General features: G+C 35.7%; 1 protein-coding gene and 1 non-coding gene across 3 annotated transcripts in view; both read left to right on the top strand.

Annotated features, from left to right (window-relative positions):
* ROBO2 (roundabout guidance receptor 2) overlaps positions 1-17869 on the top strand; it is a 642112-nt gene that overhangs the window by 129721 nt on the left and 494522 nt on the right. The window lies entirely within an intron of this gene.
* Positions 1146-1252, top strand: LOC145539951 (U6 spliceosomal RNA). Its single transcript, XR_014078088.1, has one exon. It is a non-coding gene; the product is annotated as a U6 spliceosomal RNA (small nuclear RNA).

Genomic DNA, 17869 nt, shown 5'->3' with positions numbered 1-17869 from the left:
TGTTCCTATTGGGATGTTGTATATATCTATGACTGAAAAAGCCCTCTGTTTTGTTTTTAGTCTTTAAATGTATCAAACTTTATCAGTCCCTTATTTTTATTTACCAGACAAAAGCTCTAAATGAAAATAAAATAAAAAGAGATCATAGGACATCCTGACTTGCTGAGTTGTTTGTAAAACATCTTTACCATGAATCAACATTGGATTTAAACTCCTCAAAAGAATGTTTTCATTAATATTAATAAAAATTTCATATTACATAGAATTCAAACATATATATAGTTGAAATTTTGTAAAGATTGCTTCTGAAAATTATGGTGTTACTGTATATCAAACCTACTTACCCACACTGTTTCAGTGAAGACTTCTGTCTATGAGGGCTTAAACTACAAACTTGCTTTAGTAATAACTGCCTTGATGTCTGCCTTTTTTTCCCTTCTTTTTTTTTTATTCTCAAGATAAAGGTCACCCTAAGAAGGTAGTTCAGGAGTTAAAAGTGTTCCACAAGGTTAGAGTTTACAATGGAAACAGACATAGTTCTGCACAAAGGGGATGGTAGTTGAGCAGGGGCCTCCCGACTGTGGTCCTCCTGGAGGCTCTGGGGGGGTGAGATGGGATCTGAAGGTGATGGGCTTCCCTTGACTAGTTCCTTCCTTTGTACCTAACTCTGGTCCAGAAATAGAGTGCATCGCATCATGCTCCCAGACTGACACCAGGGAAGCTTCATAAATCAGCCAGTGAGTATTCCAGCATGATTCTTTAGCCACTGTCTTCCCTCCAGAGCTGACACCTGTCACCTTTTAAAGAGTGTACGTTCTCTGTCATTGTAGCTAAAGCCTATCTTTTTTTTAAATCCACTTTCATATTCTGCCTAGGTGGTATTTTCTGGGTGGCTGCCCATGTATTATAAAATCACTGTCATATGGACAAGGCAGTTTTTAAATTTATGACCTAAAAACTTTGAATTACATGTAGTCATTGAGCATACAACAAAACACAACCCAACAGGCATGCTTTTTTGTTAAAAAAAATGTAAATGTCTGAAAATGTATGTGTAATCACTGTTCCCATATTGCATTTAGCGGTTTTATAACTAATATTTCAGAGCATTTTAAATAATAAGAACCTTTAAGAATCTAAGTTGGGTGCTCGCTTCGGCAGCACATATACTAAAATTGGAACAATACAGAGAAGATTAGCAAGGCCCCTTCTCAAGGATGACATGCAAATTCGTGAAGTGTTCCATATTTTTTTCATGTCAATGTATGGTAAAACAAATACAATATTGTAAAGTTAAAAAATAGATAAATAAAGTAATTTAAAATAAAAAAAATAAAGTAAAAAAAATTAAGACAGTTGGGGAAAAAAAAAGAATCTGTAAGTTGGGGAAAAGGACTTTAACAGCATCAGACCGGAACCATCACCATTAAGTCAATAACCATTGGTTGTTTATTTCTATTAAAAATAGATATCTTCTCTGTGATGCACATAATCACCTTACTAGAAAGCTACATTTGAATCAACTGTACTATTAATCTGGTTGTATTTTGTCCTCATTTGTTTATATGAAGATGACATAATAGAGTGCCTTAGCCTTTAGAGAGAGGTAATGGAAAATGTTTGCACAAATTTGGCAAGTCACAAATCTAAAGGAGCAGAAGTTTTTCCTTTCAATGTTTGCATCTTAATCATATTAAAGATAAAATGTCCGTTACAGGTGGGGATTACTCTATCCCCTCCCAAGTGTATATTTTAAATCATATTGTGGATTCTAGTGATGCAAACAAGGACCGCAAGGCGTTTGTAATTGGAGGGTATTAAGTGCAAAATACAAGTAGAGGGTTTTTAAAAGGGACAGAAAAAGTCAGTTTCCTATTGATTGGACTGTGCTGGGATAAATGTGTGGCTTCTATCCTTAATGGAAGCTGATTGTTCGGGGATGTGCCAGCGGGACTGGTCGATTCTCGAGCTGTTGTTTACTGGGAAGGACAATATCAATTTTCCAGGGGGGTGATTGGTGGGATGTCAAGGCTGTCACCCTTTTCTCCTCGTCACTGACAGAGAGCCTAGTGACAATTACCGGTGATAGGACATTGCCTGCATTGGCATATACACTGGAGGATATAACTGGCAAACAAAAAAAGGAGGAAAACACTCTGTAAAAAAGATATAATCAGCAGTTGTCAGGACTGGTTACGTATATGATGTCTGAATAACAGAGCCCAGTGCATCGCCTTTACTGCTGAAGTAACATGGAGCCAACTTCATCCCACTTAAAAAAGTAAATGTGGGATAGTTTTTAGGGGGATAGTGTTAGTTGTTAGCATTATTTCTCTTTGAGAGTTAATATCAAAACAAAGTTTTAAAGTTTTTTTTCTTATTCTTTTTCTAATTAAAATAGACTTTGGAGAATTCAAGTGGGCTTGAAAATCTTTACAGAAATGATTACATTGTCTTATGTTTCCTCATGAGTTAAGATAACTTTTGGAACTTTCCCTCCAGTGCTCATGCTAATGAGCACAGCCAATGGACACCTATTGAATTTTACTCAATAAATATCAGGATGAGACACTCAGCTCCATCATTTTAGGAGAAATGCATCATTTAAAATGTGAATATATTTTATAGGATGGGTAGTACATGTGTGTATCTATCAGACTTTAAAAAGTTTTATGTGTTGGTTTCACATTTTCCATTTCTTTCTGTTTTATTATTTAATAATTTCAAATAAATTTGAAGAAAAGGAACACCTTCCAATGTCTATCTTCTCTTTCAGAGAAAGCAACACCTAAATTAGTCAGACCCCTTGAAGCATCAGAATTGTCAGTTAGGTGTATTTCTTTCTCAGCAGGAGAAATTTCTTTGTGTTAGTTCATAAATACCATGTATTAAATTACACCCCAACGAATCAAATCATTTCATTAATTCAGTCCATGGATTTATTATATTCTGTTGGAATTTTATGTTTGCAGAAATTCATGGTTTAGTTTTACATGGTCAAACTTGCAAGTATTATCTTGTAGGAATTAGATATCTTCCCCCACTCCAGATTTTCTTAACATCAGAGTGAAAATATCTGTACATATGTAGACAAACAGATTTTTGTCTGCTACCCAACAAGAAGGATAGACTGGGAATACTTCCAAGACATATACTCAGTTGTCTCATGAGATTGCTTTCCACAGAATTGGTCACTGAAGAGATGAAATATAATTGTATATATGATGTTGATTTTCTATAACCTGTGTGGCATTCGTGACTTACATCAGATCTATTTCTTCTTTATGAGAAATATTCTCTTGAATACAATTTATGTAATTTTAAAGTTTTTATTTTTAGTACACAGTTTGACAATATTAACCAATGCAAGTAATAAAATAAAAATCACCTAGCATTTAGTGGAAAACATTGTTAGCATTTTCATATTTGTCCCTTTTGGCTTTTGTTTTAAGATATTAAATGTTTACATATGTGGGTATGTTTTTTTAAGTGTTTTTGGTGATGCTATTTTTGAGCTTGGTAAATACATAGTTAAATCTATGATTTAGGGGTATCCTTTTATTTTAAATAAGTAGGTTATGATATTTCCAAGTGATTACATATGCAGGTTATTTGTGATTGGGCTTGTAAGATGCCATATGAAGGTTATCATGAATTTCCTCCCATAAACCACTAGCTAACTGATTTTCCATTGCACTCATTAAAAATAGATACTTAGCTTTCCAGAAGATTGTCTGAGAAAACCAAGGCAGGGCCCAGGTCCTCCGGGATGCCATCAACTGACCATTCCATCAGGCCTAGAATAGTGGCCCTCCTACTTGTCAGAACTGAAGTAGTTATCCCATTTCCCAGCAGATAAACATTTGCAAGGCAAATAATAAATTAGCCATTAATCTAGAGAATGTTTGTATTCAATGAACTCTGAATGGAGTAGATATGTCAGGTAGATAGACAAGGTAAAGTAACAAGGCAGAGTCAATACCTCGGAAGAACCATCTTTGTGTGGAAAGGACTGGCTCATAACTTTTGAAAGTTAGAAACAGTAAAGAAAGAAGAGCTATTTAGAAGAAAATGTAGGAAAATTGTAAGTACTGATAACATATTAACAACATATTAGCAACTATAATTACATATCATTTAGAAGTTTGATTTGAAAAATGGTGATCAAATATTTATTTATAAAACTTTATGTATTTTATTTTTTTTAACCCCAGAGAGCACTCATATTTCACAAAAAGTTTATTATTTTTCCAAATTGACAATTTGGCAAGTATATTTTTATAAAAACAAGAAGTGACCTTAACATTTAGGGTTTCTTTTATCCTAATTAGGTTTTCCCCTTCACATGCATGATGACAAGACTCAGAGTTGGGGTCTGAGAGGCTTTGCTTAGCCACACAATACTTATATATTCTTGTGCAAGTTACTTAACCTTTTATGACCCTTGGTTTCCTCATTTGTAAAATAGGAGTGATAAATGCCCGTTCCAAGGAGTTTTCATAAACAGTGAAATCATGAAGCATATATATATTTAGCATCTAATACAGGCTTGCCACTGTTATTTTTTAAAATAGAAGATATGTGTCTATTATATAAATTTATCCTAAAGCATTATTTATATTTAGTATTTTAAAAAATTTTAATTAGTTAGGAATGCATATTGTGTTTTGGAGGGTATTATACATAAGGGTTTTAAAAGATCCAGTGGTTATACAGAGGTAATATTAGCTCCCCTAATTCTCTTGAGATTTGAAACTACAACCTTTGTTTTTTTCAGAATTGAACATAAGGGAAATTGCTCTTGATTTCAAACACCTACCATCTGGCATACCATATCTTCTCACTGTGATATACAATGCCCTAGGCATCCTAGAAGTTAAGTGTGTGATGCATCCTGGATTTTTCACATAGTTGTTACTTATTATCCGAAAGAATAAAAAAGGATGAAAATAAGTGGAATAATCATAATTCTAAAAACTGATTTCCTAACTCTTCATTTCTTGTCACTCACTTTTATTCTAATGAGAAAAATTCTATCCTCCAGCTAGATTTCCTATACTAGATAGTTTATAAAAAATGACACCTTTCAACTAAGATATTAACTGAGTCATGGGTGTCCCAGCCCCATACTTTTGCTTGACTAGTTCAGTTCAGTTGCTCAGTTGTGTCCAACTCTTTGTGACTCCATGGAATGCCCCATGCCAAGCTTCCTTGTCCATCACCAACTGCCGGAACTTGCTCAAACTCATGTCCATTGAGTTGGTGATGCCATCCAAACATCTCATCCTCTGTTGTCCCTGTCTCCTCCTGCCTTCAGTCTTTCCCAGCATCAGGGTCTTTTCTAGTGAGGTAGTTCTTCACATCAGGTGCCAAAGTATTGGAGTTTCAGCTTTAGCATCAGTTCTTTCAAAGAATATTCAGGATTGAAATCCATTAGGATGGACTCGTTTGATCTTCTTGCAGTCCACGGGACTTTCAAGAGTCTTCTCCAACACCATAGTTGAAAAGCATCAGTTCTTCAGTGCTCAGCCTTCTTTATAGTCCAATTCTCACATCCATACATGACTACTGAAAAAACCATAGCTTTGGCTAGACGGGCCTTTGTCAGCAACATAATACTCTACTTTTTAATATGCTATCTAGTTTGGTCATAGCTCTTCTTCCAAGGAGCAAGCATCTTTTAATTTCATGGCTGCAGTCACTATCTGCAGTGATTTTGGAGCCCCCAAAAATCAAGTCAGTCACTGTTTCCATTGTTTCCCCATCTATTTGCCATAAAGTGATGGAACCTGATGCCACAGTCTTAGTTTTCTGAATGTTGAGTTTTAAGCCAACTTTTTCACTCCCCTCTTTTACTTTCATCAAGAGGCTTTTGAGTTCTTTGCTTTCTGCCATAAGGGTGGTGTCATCTGCGTATCTGGGGTTATTGATATTTCTCCCAGCAGTCTTGATTCCAGCTTGTGCTTCATCCAGCCCAGCATTTCATATGATGTACTCTGCATATAAGTTAGATAAGCAGGTGACAATATAAGCCTTGACATACTCCTTTCCTGATTTGGAACCAGTCTATTATTACTTGCCTATGAAAACTCTAATTAGAAATTTTAAATAAAGATTTGCAGTGTAATTAGCATTGTCTCAAGCTTCGTTGTTGTTGTTGTTCAGTCTCTAAGTTGTGTTTGACTCTTTGAGACCCCCATAGATTGCAGGATTCCAGGTTTCCCTGTCTTTCACTATCTCCCTGAGTTTGTTCAAACTCATATCCATTGAGTCAATGATGCCATCCAACCGTCTTGTCCTTGGTTGTCCCTGTCTCATCCTGCCTTCAATCTTTCCCAGCATCATTGTCTTTTCCAATGAGTCAGCTCTTGGCATCAGGTGGCCAAAGCATTGGAGCTTCATTTTCAGCCTTAGTCTGTCCAATGAATATTCTTCAGGGTTGATTTCCTTTAGGATTTTCTGATTGGATCTCCTTGCTGTCCAAAGGACTCCCAAGAGTCTTCTACAACACCACAATTCACAAGCATCAATTCTTCAGCACTCAGCCTTCTTTTTGTTCCAGTTCTCAAATCCATATGTGACTACTGGAAAAACCATAGCTTTGACTATATGGACCTTTGCTGGCAAAGTGATGTCTCTGCTTTTTAATATGTTGTCTAGGTTTGTCATAGCTTTTCTTCCAAGGAGCAAACATCTTAATTTCATGGCTGCAGTCACCATCCACAGTAATTATGGAGCCCAAGAAAATAACACCTGTCACTGATTCCACTTTTCCCCCATCTATTTGCCATGAAGTGATGGGAACAGTTGTCATGATCTTAGAATTTTGAATATTGAGTTTCAAGCCAGCTTTTTTGCTCTCCTTTTTAACCCTCATCAAGAGGCTCTTTAGTTCCTCTTCACCTTCTGCCATTAGAGTAGTATCATCTGCATATCTGAGGTTGTTGATATTTCTCTTGGCAATCTTGATTCCAGCTTGTGATCCATCCAGCCTGGTGTTTAGCATTGTACTCTGCATATAAGTTAAATAAGGAGGGTGACAATGTACAGCCTTGACGTACTCCTTTCCTAATTTTGAACAAGTCTAATGTTCCATGTTGAGTTCTAATTGTTGCTTCTGGACCTGCATACATGTTTCTCAGGAGGCTGGTGAGGTGGTCTGGTATTTTTGCTTCTAAGAATTTTCTACATTTTGTTGTGATCCACACAGTCAAACACTTTAGCGTAGTCCATGAAGCAGAAGTAGATGTTTGTCTAGAATTCTCTTGCTTTCTCTAAGATCCAACTGATGTTGGCAATTTGATATCTGGTTCCTCTGCCTTTTCTAAATCCAGCTTGAATATCTAGAAGTTCTCAGTTCATATACTGCTGAAGCCCTAGGTTGAAGGATTTTGAGCATTTCCTGTTAGCACATGAAATAAGCATTATTATATAGTAGTTTTAACATTCATTGGCATTACTCTTTTTTGGGATTGATCTTAGAGAACAACTGAAATTTTGTGAAATTTTTGAGTATATAAATTACTCTTGCAAAGGAAAAAGATTTCCGTAGACAATCCAGAAACTGTTATATTAACCCTGATTAATAGATTTAAATTGAAAAATACCTGAACTTATACATTTCAGCTTTGCTTTCAATGCTGCTTGCTATTTTCATAAATTTTTATTCATTCATTCATTCTATACCATTGTCATGGCTCTCTCCTCCCATACTACCTTTGGCTTTGACTTTAAATAGTTTAACTTTAATCTGAATTTCATGAAGAAGCATTGAGTTATTTATATGTGATTTATTTCTGTTTCCTCTTCTTTATCTTAAAATTTCTTCAAAACTTCATTCATCATATTTTTACTTGGTTCAGCTCCATTAAGGCTTTCCTGTATGTCTGAGACTAACCTGTTTAGTTATGTTTATGGTTTTCATTTCTCCCATTCTGGTCCTGACAGATAACCATCTGTTTTACTCTTTACTGACTCTCTCTTAAAACAGAACCGTACCAAACAGTCCTGCATGTCAAACATAGAAAAGTATGGATAAAGAGAAAAAATTATATAGACTTTCATTTAAAAAGATTATATTTAGTTTTAGTAAATAAAGGGGCTTCTTAAGGTGATGGTATTTAAAGATATTCTTAAATACTAAGTCTGTGATAACATAAATACTACTGTCATTGTGACTTCAAAAAACTGAAATCACTTTTAGTAGCTAAGGCATACAAGGAGTCATAATATCTTCTCCATAGTTTCTATTTACAACCCATACATTTCAATCACTACAACCCTGTAAGATAAGTTCTACTACTGTTCCCATTCTAAGGTGGAAAGTGAGCCAAAGAGATTAAATAACTTGCCTGAAGTCACACATCTAAGTAGTAGTCACTGTTAACGTCAAAGGGTGCACTTAGTTGTCTCTAGACTCTTTCCCTGACACCTGTTCCTACTGCTCTCCCCATAGTACTTGCATCTATTATTAACTAAAGCTGTTAGCTTTATAAACTTTCCAAGTCTATTTTCAAAATTTGTTGTTTCTTTCTGGAGCATCTAAAGAGAAGTAGCATGAATTAGGAACAGAAATGTAAATTGGAACTATATTGAGAGATTCTTGAATTCTAGACTGAAGACTTCTGACTTAATTTAATGAATGTACAGTGATTAACCATCAAAAGTTTTGAACCTGAAGTGACAATTCAGAGATATATGTTAATAAGTGTAGGATAAACTGACACAGGAATCACTGCTAAAATGTGTAATTTTTTGAAAGCTATTGTAGCAATATGGATGAGAAATCATGACGCCTGGACCCAGGAAGGTGATAGTGCAATGAGAAGGACAAAAATTTGTCAGACTGATTTAGGTAGAATTTACAGGGTTTGTAAGCTGGAATAGTTACTGACCTTAGGATCAAAGGCAAGGGTGGAGAGAGATGACTTGATGACTGAGAAGAAGGAAAGATCATTAATGAAAACTGGAAAATAAAGGGGAAAATTGGATTTTGGTAGTATCTGAATTGGTACATACTAGATTGATATATTAACAGAAAACGAAGAGAATGGTTGGAAAAATCAGAGGCAGAACTATAACCTGTGTAATCATCTAGTTTATAGAAGTTGAAACCATATGAATAGATAGAATCAATAGGAATTGCTGTTCAGTTCCTCAGTCATGCCCAACTCTTTGCAACCCTATAGATTGCAGCACACCAGGCTTTCCTGTCTCCTACCATCTTAAAGAGTTTTCTCAAACTCATGTCCACTGAGTTGGTGATGCCACCCAACCATCTCATCCTCTGTTGTCCCCTTCTCCTCCTACCTTCAGTCTTTCCCAGCATCAGGGTCTTTTTCAATGACTCAGCTCTTCGCATGAGGTGACCAAAGTATTGGAGCTTCAGCTTTAGCATCAGTCCTTCCATTGAATATTCAGGGTTGATTCTCAAGAGTCTTCTCCAGTACCACATTTTGAAGGCATCAATTCTTTGGCGCTCAGCCTTTTTTATTGTTCAGATCTCACATCTGTACATGACTTCTGGAAAAATCATAACTTTGACTGTATGGACCTTTGTCAGCAAAGTAATGTCTTTGCTTTTTAACACGCTGTCTAGGTTTGTCGTAGCTTTTCTTCCAAGGAGCAACTGTCTTTGAATTTCATGGCTGCAGTCATTGTCCACAGTGACTTTAGAGCTGAAGAAAATAAATTCTGTTACTGTTTTCATTGTTTCCCCATCTATTTGCCATGAAGTGATGGGACCAGATGCCATGACCTTTGTTTTTTGAATGTTGAATTTTCAGCCAGCTTTTTCGCTGTCTTTCAACTTCCTCAAGCAGCTCCTTAATTCGTTTTTGCTTTCTGCCACTAGAGTGGTGTCATCTGCATTAAGAATGAAAGACAGAAAAAATAAGAGCGAGAGAGAGAAAGGCTGAGGAATTAGTCTGTGGTGACACTAACATTTATGTAGGAAGTACCAGGAGCAGGAGAGTGATCTAGGAAAGGAAAATTCCAAAAGTGCAAATAAATTTGAGAAATAATAAACAATGAAAGGGAAGAAACTTCCAAGAAGCTGAAAGTGGTCAAATTTCATATATCTCAGTGGTAACTGAGAAAAGGCTCTTTCCTTCAACCAAAGTCTATAAAGAAAGCCTTATGTTTGTGATCACTCCTGAGGATCTTCAATAATGGTAGACACTGACCACTTAAATATGAATGAAATAGTAACAATGCCCAATAAAGCAAATATGTTTGTGGTGCTTATGTGGGCAGATTATTTGGGTACTTTCAGAGATTGGGTGCAAGAAATAATACCTTTAGACTATTTGTTCATATATATAAAATCTCTAAAGTAAAATTTAGGGTTCATAATAAAATTTTATTGTGTTCAGACATCTTTAAAATTATAATAGAAGTCAGTAGGTAATGATGATCTGGTATATAGTATTTACCTTACATATATTATTCAAAAAGCATATAGCATCATAGAATAAGAATAAAATGTACTTTTTTCATTTTATGAATTTATTCTTCTTTGTCTCTGGTGACAAAATCTTATGGATCTTGTAAGACCCACAGATACTTAAATTTAAAAAAAAAAGATTTCAAATCAATGCAAATAAGTTTTTTTAAAAATTTCTTTTTAGAAATAAACTACATTATTTAAAGGGACTTCCCTGGTAGTTCATCTACCATCACTTCTACCTCCACCTGCAATGCAGGATACCCCAGTTAGATACCTGGGTTTGGAAGATCTGCTGGAGAAGGGAATGGCTACCCACTCCAGTATTCTGGCCTGAGAATTCCAAGGGCTGTATGTATAGTACAGGGGGTTACAAAGAGTTGGACATGATTGAGCTTTTTAAAAGCTCATCACTTTTAAAATCTTTCGGTATTTTAAAGTATTTCAGTTTTTAAAGTATTTTAAAGCTATATCACTCTGGTCTGCTCCATAGATCAGAATGAATTTTGGTTCAGAAATATATGACATCTTATTTTGGTCAACTGTTATTTAGTTTTATTATGTAAAGTTTTCTAGTTCAAGACTGTGAATCTGACCAAAATCAGGAAACAAAAATACAAACTTACTAATCTCCACATGTAGAACAGAAACAAGTGTTAGACTTCCTCAATATATAAGCAATTATTTGTTGCCATCTTATATATATATATATGTATATATATATATAATATGGCATTCTTGGCTTACACTTTCCTAAAGAAATTCTTACTGCCTTAAAAAATGCATTAACAAAATACAGAGAGCAACATTTACTATTGTTTGAACTTTTGGTTTTGTAATGCTTCAATGCTGTCACTATGGATATTGATGTTCATTGGACCTACCATTTTGCTGAATTAAAACTATGTTAATTTTAGACCTTATCTTAAAATTTGTTGTATTGTTTGACTGATTTTGGGGGAGCAATGGATTTTTTAAATTAAACTTATGAATTTATTAGTTACAGATATATTTTCCTAAAATAGGAGTGTCATAGTCCAAGGGAAGATAGGAGAATCCATTTGAAATTGTTGAGTATATGGATTCTAGATAAAAATACACTTTATATTATTAGACATTTATTTATCCCAAGGAAAAATTTTAAACATATACACAATTACTGAACATAGTATAGTGATCTGACATATAACCATGCTGATATTTTGCTACTACATATGTACATGTATATATGTGTATATATATATATATATATAGGACTATTTTGCCTTATGATTATATTTTCTTATCAACACATTTAAATACATTGCTATTTTGTTTTCTTTAGTACTTTGCAGAAATATCTTGAAAATAGGAAGGCTACTCATAGTAAGAGCAAACTTTATTTTTTTGGAATGTACAGTTTGAAGTTGAGCTGGAACAGAAATACTTACCTGTTCTCTCTATTGCTGCTGTTGTTCAGACACCATGCTGATAGTAGGTGTGCTTGAATATTGATGTAAATTTGGATAACTTGGGTATGTGCCAATAGTTCCAAGATAATTCATTCTTATGTATTTAGGGTATTTTAGCTCTGTATTAACATATCATAGTATGTGGTTACTTACTATATGTATTCCTTTTATTTCAAAATTATTTTCATTATTACTAAGTATGGAATATCCCTTAGAAATACTGAAAATGAAAGGCCTTTCTTAAAACTGCCTTTTGCATAATGAAAATTCAGAGAGCTTTAATATTTATTAACTGCCTTTAGGTGTAGATTTTAAGTGTCCTTTTTCATCCTTAGCAATAGGCTTCAAAACTCCCAGTCACTTGCTAATAACTCTTCACTTCTCAGGAGATTGGATTGCTATAGGCAAGTTTACATAATAAACGTGCAAAAACGAAAGCTAAATTAAGCAAAAGCCTCGTACTATCATTTTTAATTATTATTTCCTATTATTAATGCAAATGTATTTTATTTTTTCACATAATGTGTGGGTATGTACAAATAAATATATATATTTAACAAGATTTATGTTTGAATAAATCATAGATTTAAAAAATTGTAAATAATTTATATGAAAATATTGGCATCAGGAAAAATCTAATCAAAAATAGGCAGGAAAAAGTCACATTTTAAATTAGTGCAGCATCAAGATAACAAAAATTAATACCATTAAAAGGAATGCATTGACACTCCTCTGTTGTTATCAGTATCTAGTGTTCTTTTATTCTATACATAAGTATAGAATCGAGTTGCTTTCCATAAAAACACAAATAATCAAATATAAACAGAACTGGGAAATGCAGTTATGAAGGAAATATATGTGAATTTAAGAAGATCTTAAACAACTGCTAAAAAGTTGAGTAAATTGTCTCTTAACAAGTTGCAATCTTGAGTGTACTCTATTAAGAAGATACTTTCATGAACAGGAGCCCATTTGTAATTAGATAAGGAAAACTGACAGCGACAGTGAGTTAGTGGCTCCCATGGAATGACAGGTATTGACTGAATACTGGCTGTGTTTGAGATGGTGAGGGAGTCGATAAAAGCATCAGGGCTTTCTTGATATACCACTGCCAGCAATGCTTTAATTTGCTGCCTGGAAAAGAGCCACAGACATTCATCCCCCATGTTTAGTGTTGATGAGGTCTAACACTTACATTTAATCTTCTGTTTACCATTAAAAACACTTGTAAGTGGTATAAGGCACCACAGAGAGGAAAGAGAACAGGGAGCATATTTTGTATAAACTCCACGATGCAGCCAAGGTCTGGAAAAATAAACCTCATTTGAATCAACAAACCAAGTGTGGAAAGAACAGTTTAGCAACAACAACAAGAAAAGATCAGTTGAGAAGAAAAGTGTTGGATGATTTGGGGAAGCGATAAATAGAAAATGTTTCTAAACTAACTGTTGTTGTTTTTTCAGTCACTGAGTGTTGTCCAACTCTTTGCAGCCCCGTGAACTGTAGCTTCTCTGTCCATGGGATTATCCAGGCAAGAATACTGGAATGGGTTACCATTTCCTTCTCCAGGGGATGTGTCCCACCCAGAGATCAAATCTGTGTCTCCTGCATTGGCAGGCAGATTCTTTACTGCTGAACCACATGGGAAGTCCAAACTACCTATAGGAATCATTAATATATTTTTCTCTATACTGTATCAGTTGAATAAAAGAAAATGCTGTGAAGGTTATAAGCACATTAGGGGTATATTATCTCCGTAGAATTGAAGATCTTATGTCATACTTCTGCTTAAAAGCAAATTTTCTTAAATACTTCCCAGGTGTTTTTGAAACTTGTTACATAAAAAGGTGAGAGAGAGAGGTTTTGTGTGTGTGTGTGTGTGTGTGTGTGTGTGTGTGTGTGTGTGTGTGTGTGTGTGTATACAGTATATGGAGAAATAAATTCTTTGATAAAATTTTAATGTGTAGTTTTATGTGTGCCATTTGCTTTGGCCTGTGATAGCCAGACAGAAATCCACAGAAGCACTTTGATTTTAATATTGACCTTTAGAACTCTCAAGTAAAATAATTATTGGGAAGTGTTATTTTTGGTCCAGATTCTATTGCATTGCACTTACCTTGCTGCCAGAACTCAATACACACCATTATAAAATTTCAACATTCATTTTTACTACAAATTCAAATAATCCACTACATGTTACCTTCAAGGTCTAATTAAATAAGGGTAGCATTTAGAAATACAGTGCTAGATTATTTAATCTCACTTGGTTGCCAATGTTTAATGTTGCCCACCTGTTGTAATAAATGAACTGCCAAAGATAAACTGATACCCTTTTGGTTATGCCAGGAACAGTGTAGGATTTTGTAGTGAATCCACACTATGCTCCAGTTAGGCTCAATTAGATGACCTACCAAGATTATCTGACATGCTGAGGAGCTATTGACTATTTTAGGGGATGAGATATGGCTCGTGCTTCCAAGAGAAGCTCATAAAAGGGGCTCTTTCCTAATTTCCATATACCTTCCAAAGTGATGTGTGTATTTCTTCGGGGAGGGATTTGCCTGTGATTGAGAACATAGGTCTGAATTTATTCAGGTAGGATTGTTCTGCCACAATAAGCATTTTCTCTCAGTATATAATTTTAAGCATGCAGAATAAAAAAAAAAAAAGCCAAGACATAAGTGTAATATTTAGCTAATATTGTCTCACATATCGGAGAAGGCAATGGCAACCCACTCTGGTACTCTTGCCTAGAAAATCCCATGGATGGAGGAGCCTGGTAGGCTGCAGTCCATGGGATCGCTATGAATCGGACACGACTGAGCGACTTCACTTTCATTTTCACTTTCATGCACTGGAGAAGGAAATGGCAACCCACTCCAGTGTTCTTGCCTGGAGAATCCCAGGGACGGAGGAGCCTGGTGGGCTGCTGTCTATGGGGTCGCACAGAGTCGGACACGACTGAAGCGACTTAGCGGCAGCAACAGCAGTCTCACATATGCCTAGGTCCCGTAAGGAAGATGTATAAAGTATATCTCTCTTTCTAAAGTTTTTGCAGATATTAAACAGGAAACAGAATAAAACTTAACCAAGTCATTGAGAATATAAACTGTTCAGATTGAAAATTAATTATTGAGTACTGTAACTAATAAGAATCATGCACAAATATGATGGTTTCAGAATGTTTGTTCTTATTCTGGTATACATAAATTATCAAACATTTAATTAGAATGAAAGTATTTTAAAATGCAAGGTCACACATAAGGTGGTTAACAGTTTTGTGATAAGCACAATAAATTTGATTAAATTAATCATTTCTTAAGTGAGGAGAACTGTTAGCACTTCTCTTTTTGGATTGATTTTCATTAAGATAGCCTTGAATCCTTTATGAACCACAAACATTAGTATCGTTTTAGCTGTATGTATCCTACTGTTATGAAAATTGTCAGTTACCTTCTGATTCTTAATAAATGTTTATTTCATCCATAGAGTTTTATTTTACTCCTTTGAAAATACTTAATTTATATTAGGCATCTTTTATAACCATCCTTGGGACTTCCGTGGTGGCTCAGATGGTAAAGCATCTGCCTACAATGCGGGAGACCTGGGTTCGATCCCTGGGTTGGGAAGATCCTCTGGAGACGGAAATGGCAACCTACTCCAGTACTCTTGCTTGGAAAATCCCACGGATGGAGGAGCATGGTAGCTTGCATACAGTCCATGGGGTCGCAAAGAGTCGGACGGGACTGAGCGACTTCACTTTCACTTTATAACCGTCCTTAATAAGGATAATTGAGATTAAAGTACCATCTATCAAGAAATTTCCAAAAACTAAGACCAAATATGTGGGCAATTCATATTGGTATCATACACAGTAATAACAGTGTATAGTTATGTGGTGGGAAGAGACATATCACTCATTCATTCATTCATCTGTTCAGCAAACTGGTGAAGGGCTGATAGAGTACCAGCCTTGTACTTGGTGTTGGGACAACCAAGATCTACACAGTCCTCATCATAAAGGAGTCCCTAGTCCAGGGGAGAGAAAGACATGCAAATAAATTGTTGTAATATGGTGGACGGAGTACAGTGTGATCAGCACAGTGATAGAGGTATGTACAAGCAGGAAAAATAATTCTGAAGGAGGGAGTGATGAATTCTGTCTGAGGTGGGGTAGGGGAGGGATTGAATTCAAGCCCATTCTTTTGAATAATTCATGAGCGACCAACAGTCTATCCTCCTAAATTAAGCAGTTTAGCCAAAGAGAGCTGCCAGCATATCGAACAGCTGATGAGAAGTCAGACCTTAGAGTGAGCAGGCCTCAATGAATAGTGAGCTGACAGAAGCAGGGCTGGGTGCCATTTGTAGCTTTATCCCTGAAACTACAGAGAGTTGGTGTACTGCTCACTATCTCCCAAGAGAGGCAGTTCCACAGAGGAAGGAAATTTTGAAAAAGATATTAGTAAAGAATGTCTAAAGATGCATGTGACCATGCTGTGGGCTTCCCAGGTGGCGTTAGTGGTAAAGAACCTGCCTGCCAGTGCAGGAGACATAAGAGAAGTGGGTTCGAACCCTGGGTTGGAAGATCCCATGGAGGAGGGCATGGAACCCACTCAAATAGTCTTGCCTGAAGAATCCCGTGGACAGAGAAGCCTGGCAAGCTACAGTCCGTAGGGTCACACAGAGTCGGAAAAGACTGAAGTGACTTAGCATGCACACACGTACACCATACTGTAAATTACATTATCTGCAACCTCCTGAATACAAGCACTTTTCATCAAATATGCGTCACCAAATCAATCGTTGATTGAAAATGTTACTGTATTATTTCTGAATGTTCTGCAAGTTGTTCTTCCTATCTTAGGGGACAGAAGGAATAAACCAACATGAAACTTAAAATTAAAAAAAAGAAGTTTCTTTGATCTTGCTTCATTCCCTAAGTTGTTATCATCTGCTTAATCAAATTCCAAATTGTTCTGTGAATCTGTATTTCACCAATGCCGACTCATTATTTATTGTTACTAACCCATTACATGTTTTCAAACACCAAACCAAAAACCAACCAAACAAAAAAACCTCGTTTGTTCTAACTGTCAAAGCTGAATGTTCTTCCTTTTAACTTTCTCCTCTAAATCTTTAAGAATTCCAGGAGACTGAGAGTTCACTCTTGTCTAGTGTTTCCACAAGGATTACTTCCTTAACTAGACACAGTAATTGTTATCATGGGAGGAAAGTTTCCCCCAAATTTATATGCTAAAGTCTCACCTCTAAAGATCTCTGAGGGGAAAACTGTATTTGGAGATAGAATCTTTACAGAGGTGGTTAAACTAAAATGAGGTCATTAGAGTGGGCCTAATCCACCATGAAGGATGTCCTTCTAGAGAGGAAATTAGGACACAGACATATACACAGGGAACATCATAGGAGAAACAGGGAAAAGATAGTCATCTTCAAGCTAAGGAGAGAGGCCTGAGAAGGAACCAACACTGCTGACATCTTGATCTTAGACTTCTAGCCTCCAGAATTGTGAGAAAATAATAGATTTCTGTTAAACTCCTCAAAACGTGGCATTTTATTATTGGCAGCCCTGCAAACGAATGTAATGGTGATGAAAAGCATTGTTTGTGTATTGTACATGTTCAGTTGCCTTGATATTTCTTGTGGACTAGAACCTCTTGATCATATCTAGAATGTGACGCAGATCACCAGTCACATAATAAACACTAAATAAATTACTGTTGAATCGATTAACTTCCTGATGTTCAAGGGATATGCTAAGATTCATGGAAATCTTTGCTATCACTGTTGATTTACCCTGTGCCGTTTATCGCATTAGCACACAGTATCAGTTTTTCTGCTGTCTTTAATCATCATCATATCTTTCACATTAAGTTGCCTCTGAGGTTCCCTGTCTATTCCCTTATGGCCCTGGACATCATTACATCCCATTAAACACCAAGCAAACCTTCAGGAT

This window comes from Giraffa tippelskirchi, chromosome 2, assembly GCF_054371585.1.
Source record: "Giraffa tippelskirchi isolate mGirTip1 chromosome 2, T2T-mGirTip1v1.2.pri, whole genome shotgun sequence".
Taxonomy (NCBI): Eukaryota; Metazoa; Chordata; class Mammalia; order Artiodactyla; family Giraffidae; genus Giraffa; species Giraffa tippelskirchi.
Note: the sequence above shows the minus strand (reverse complement) of the source record. Positions and strands in the feature narration are given on the sequence as shown.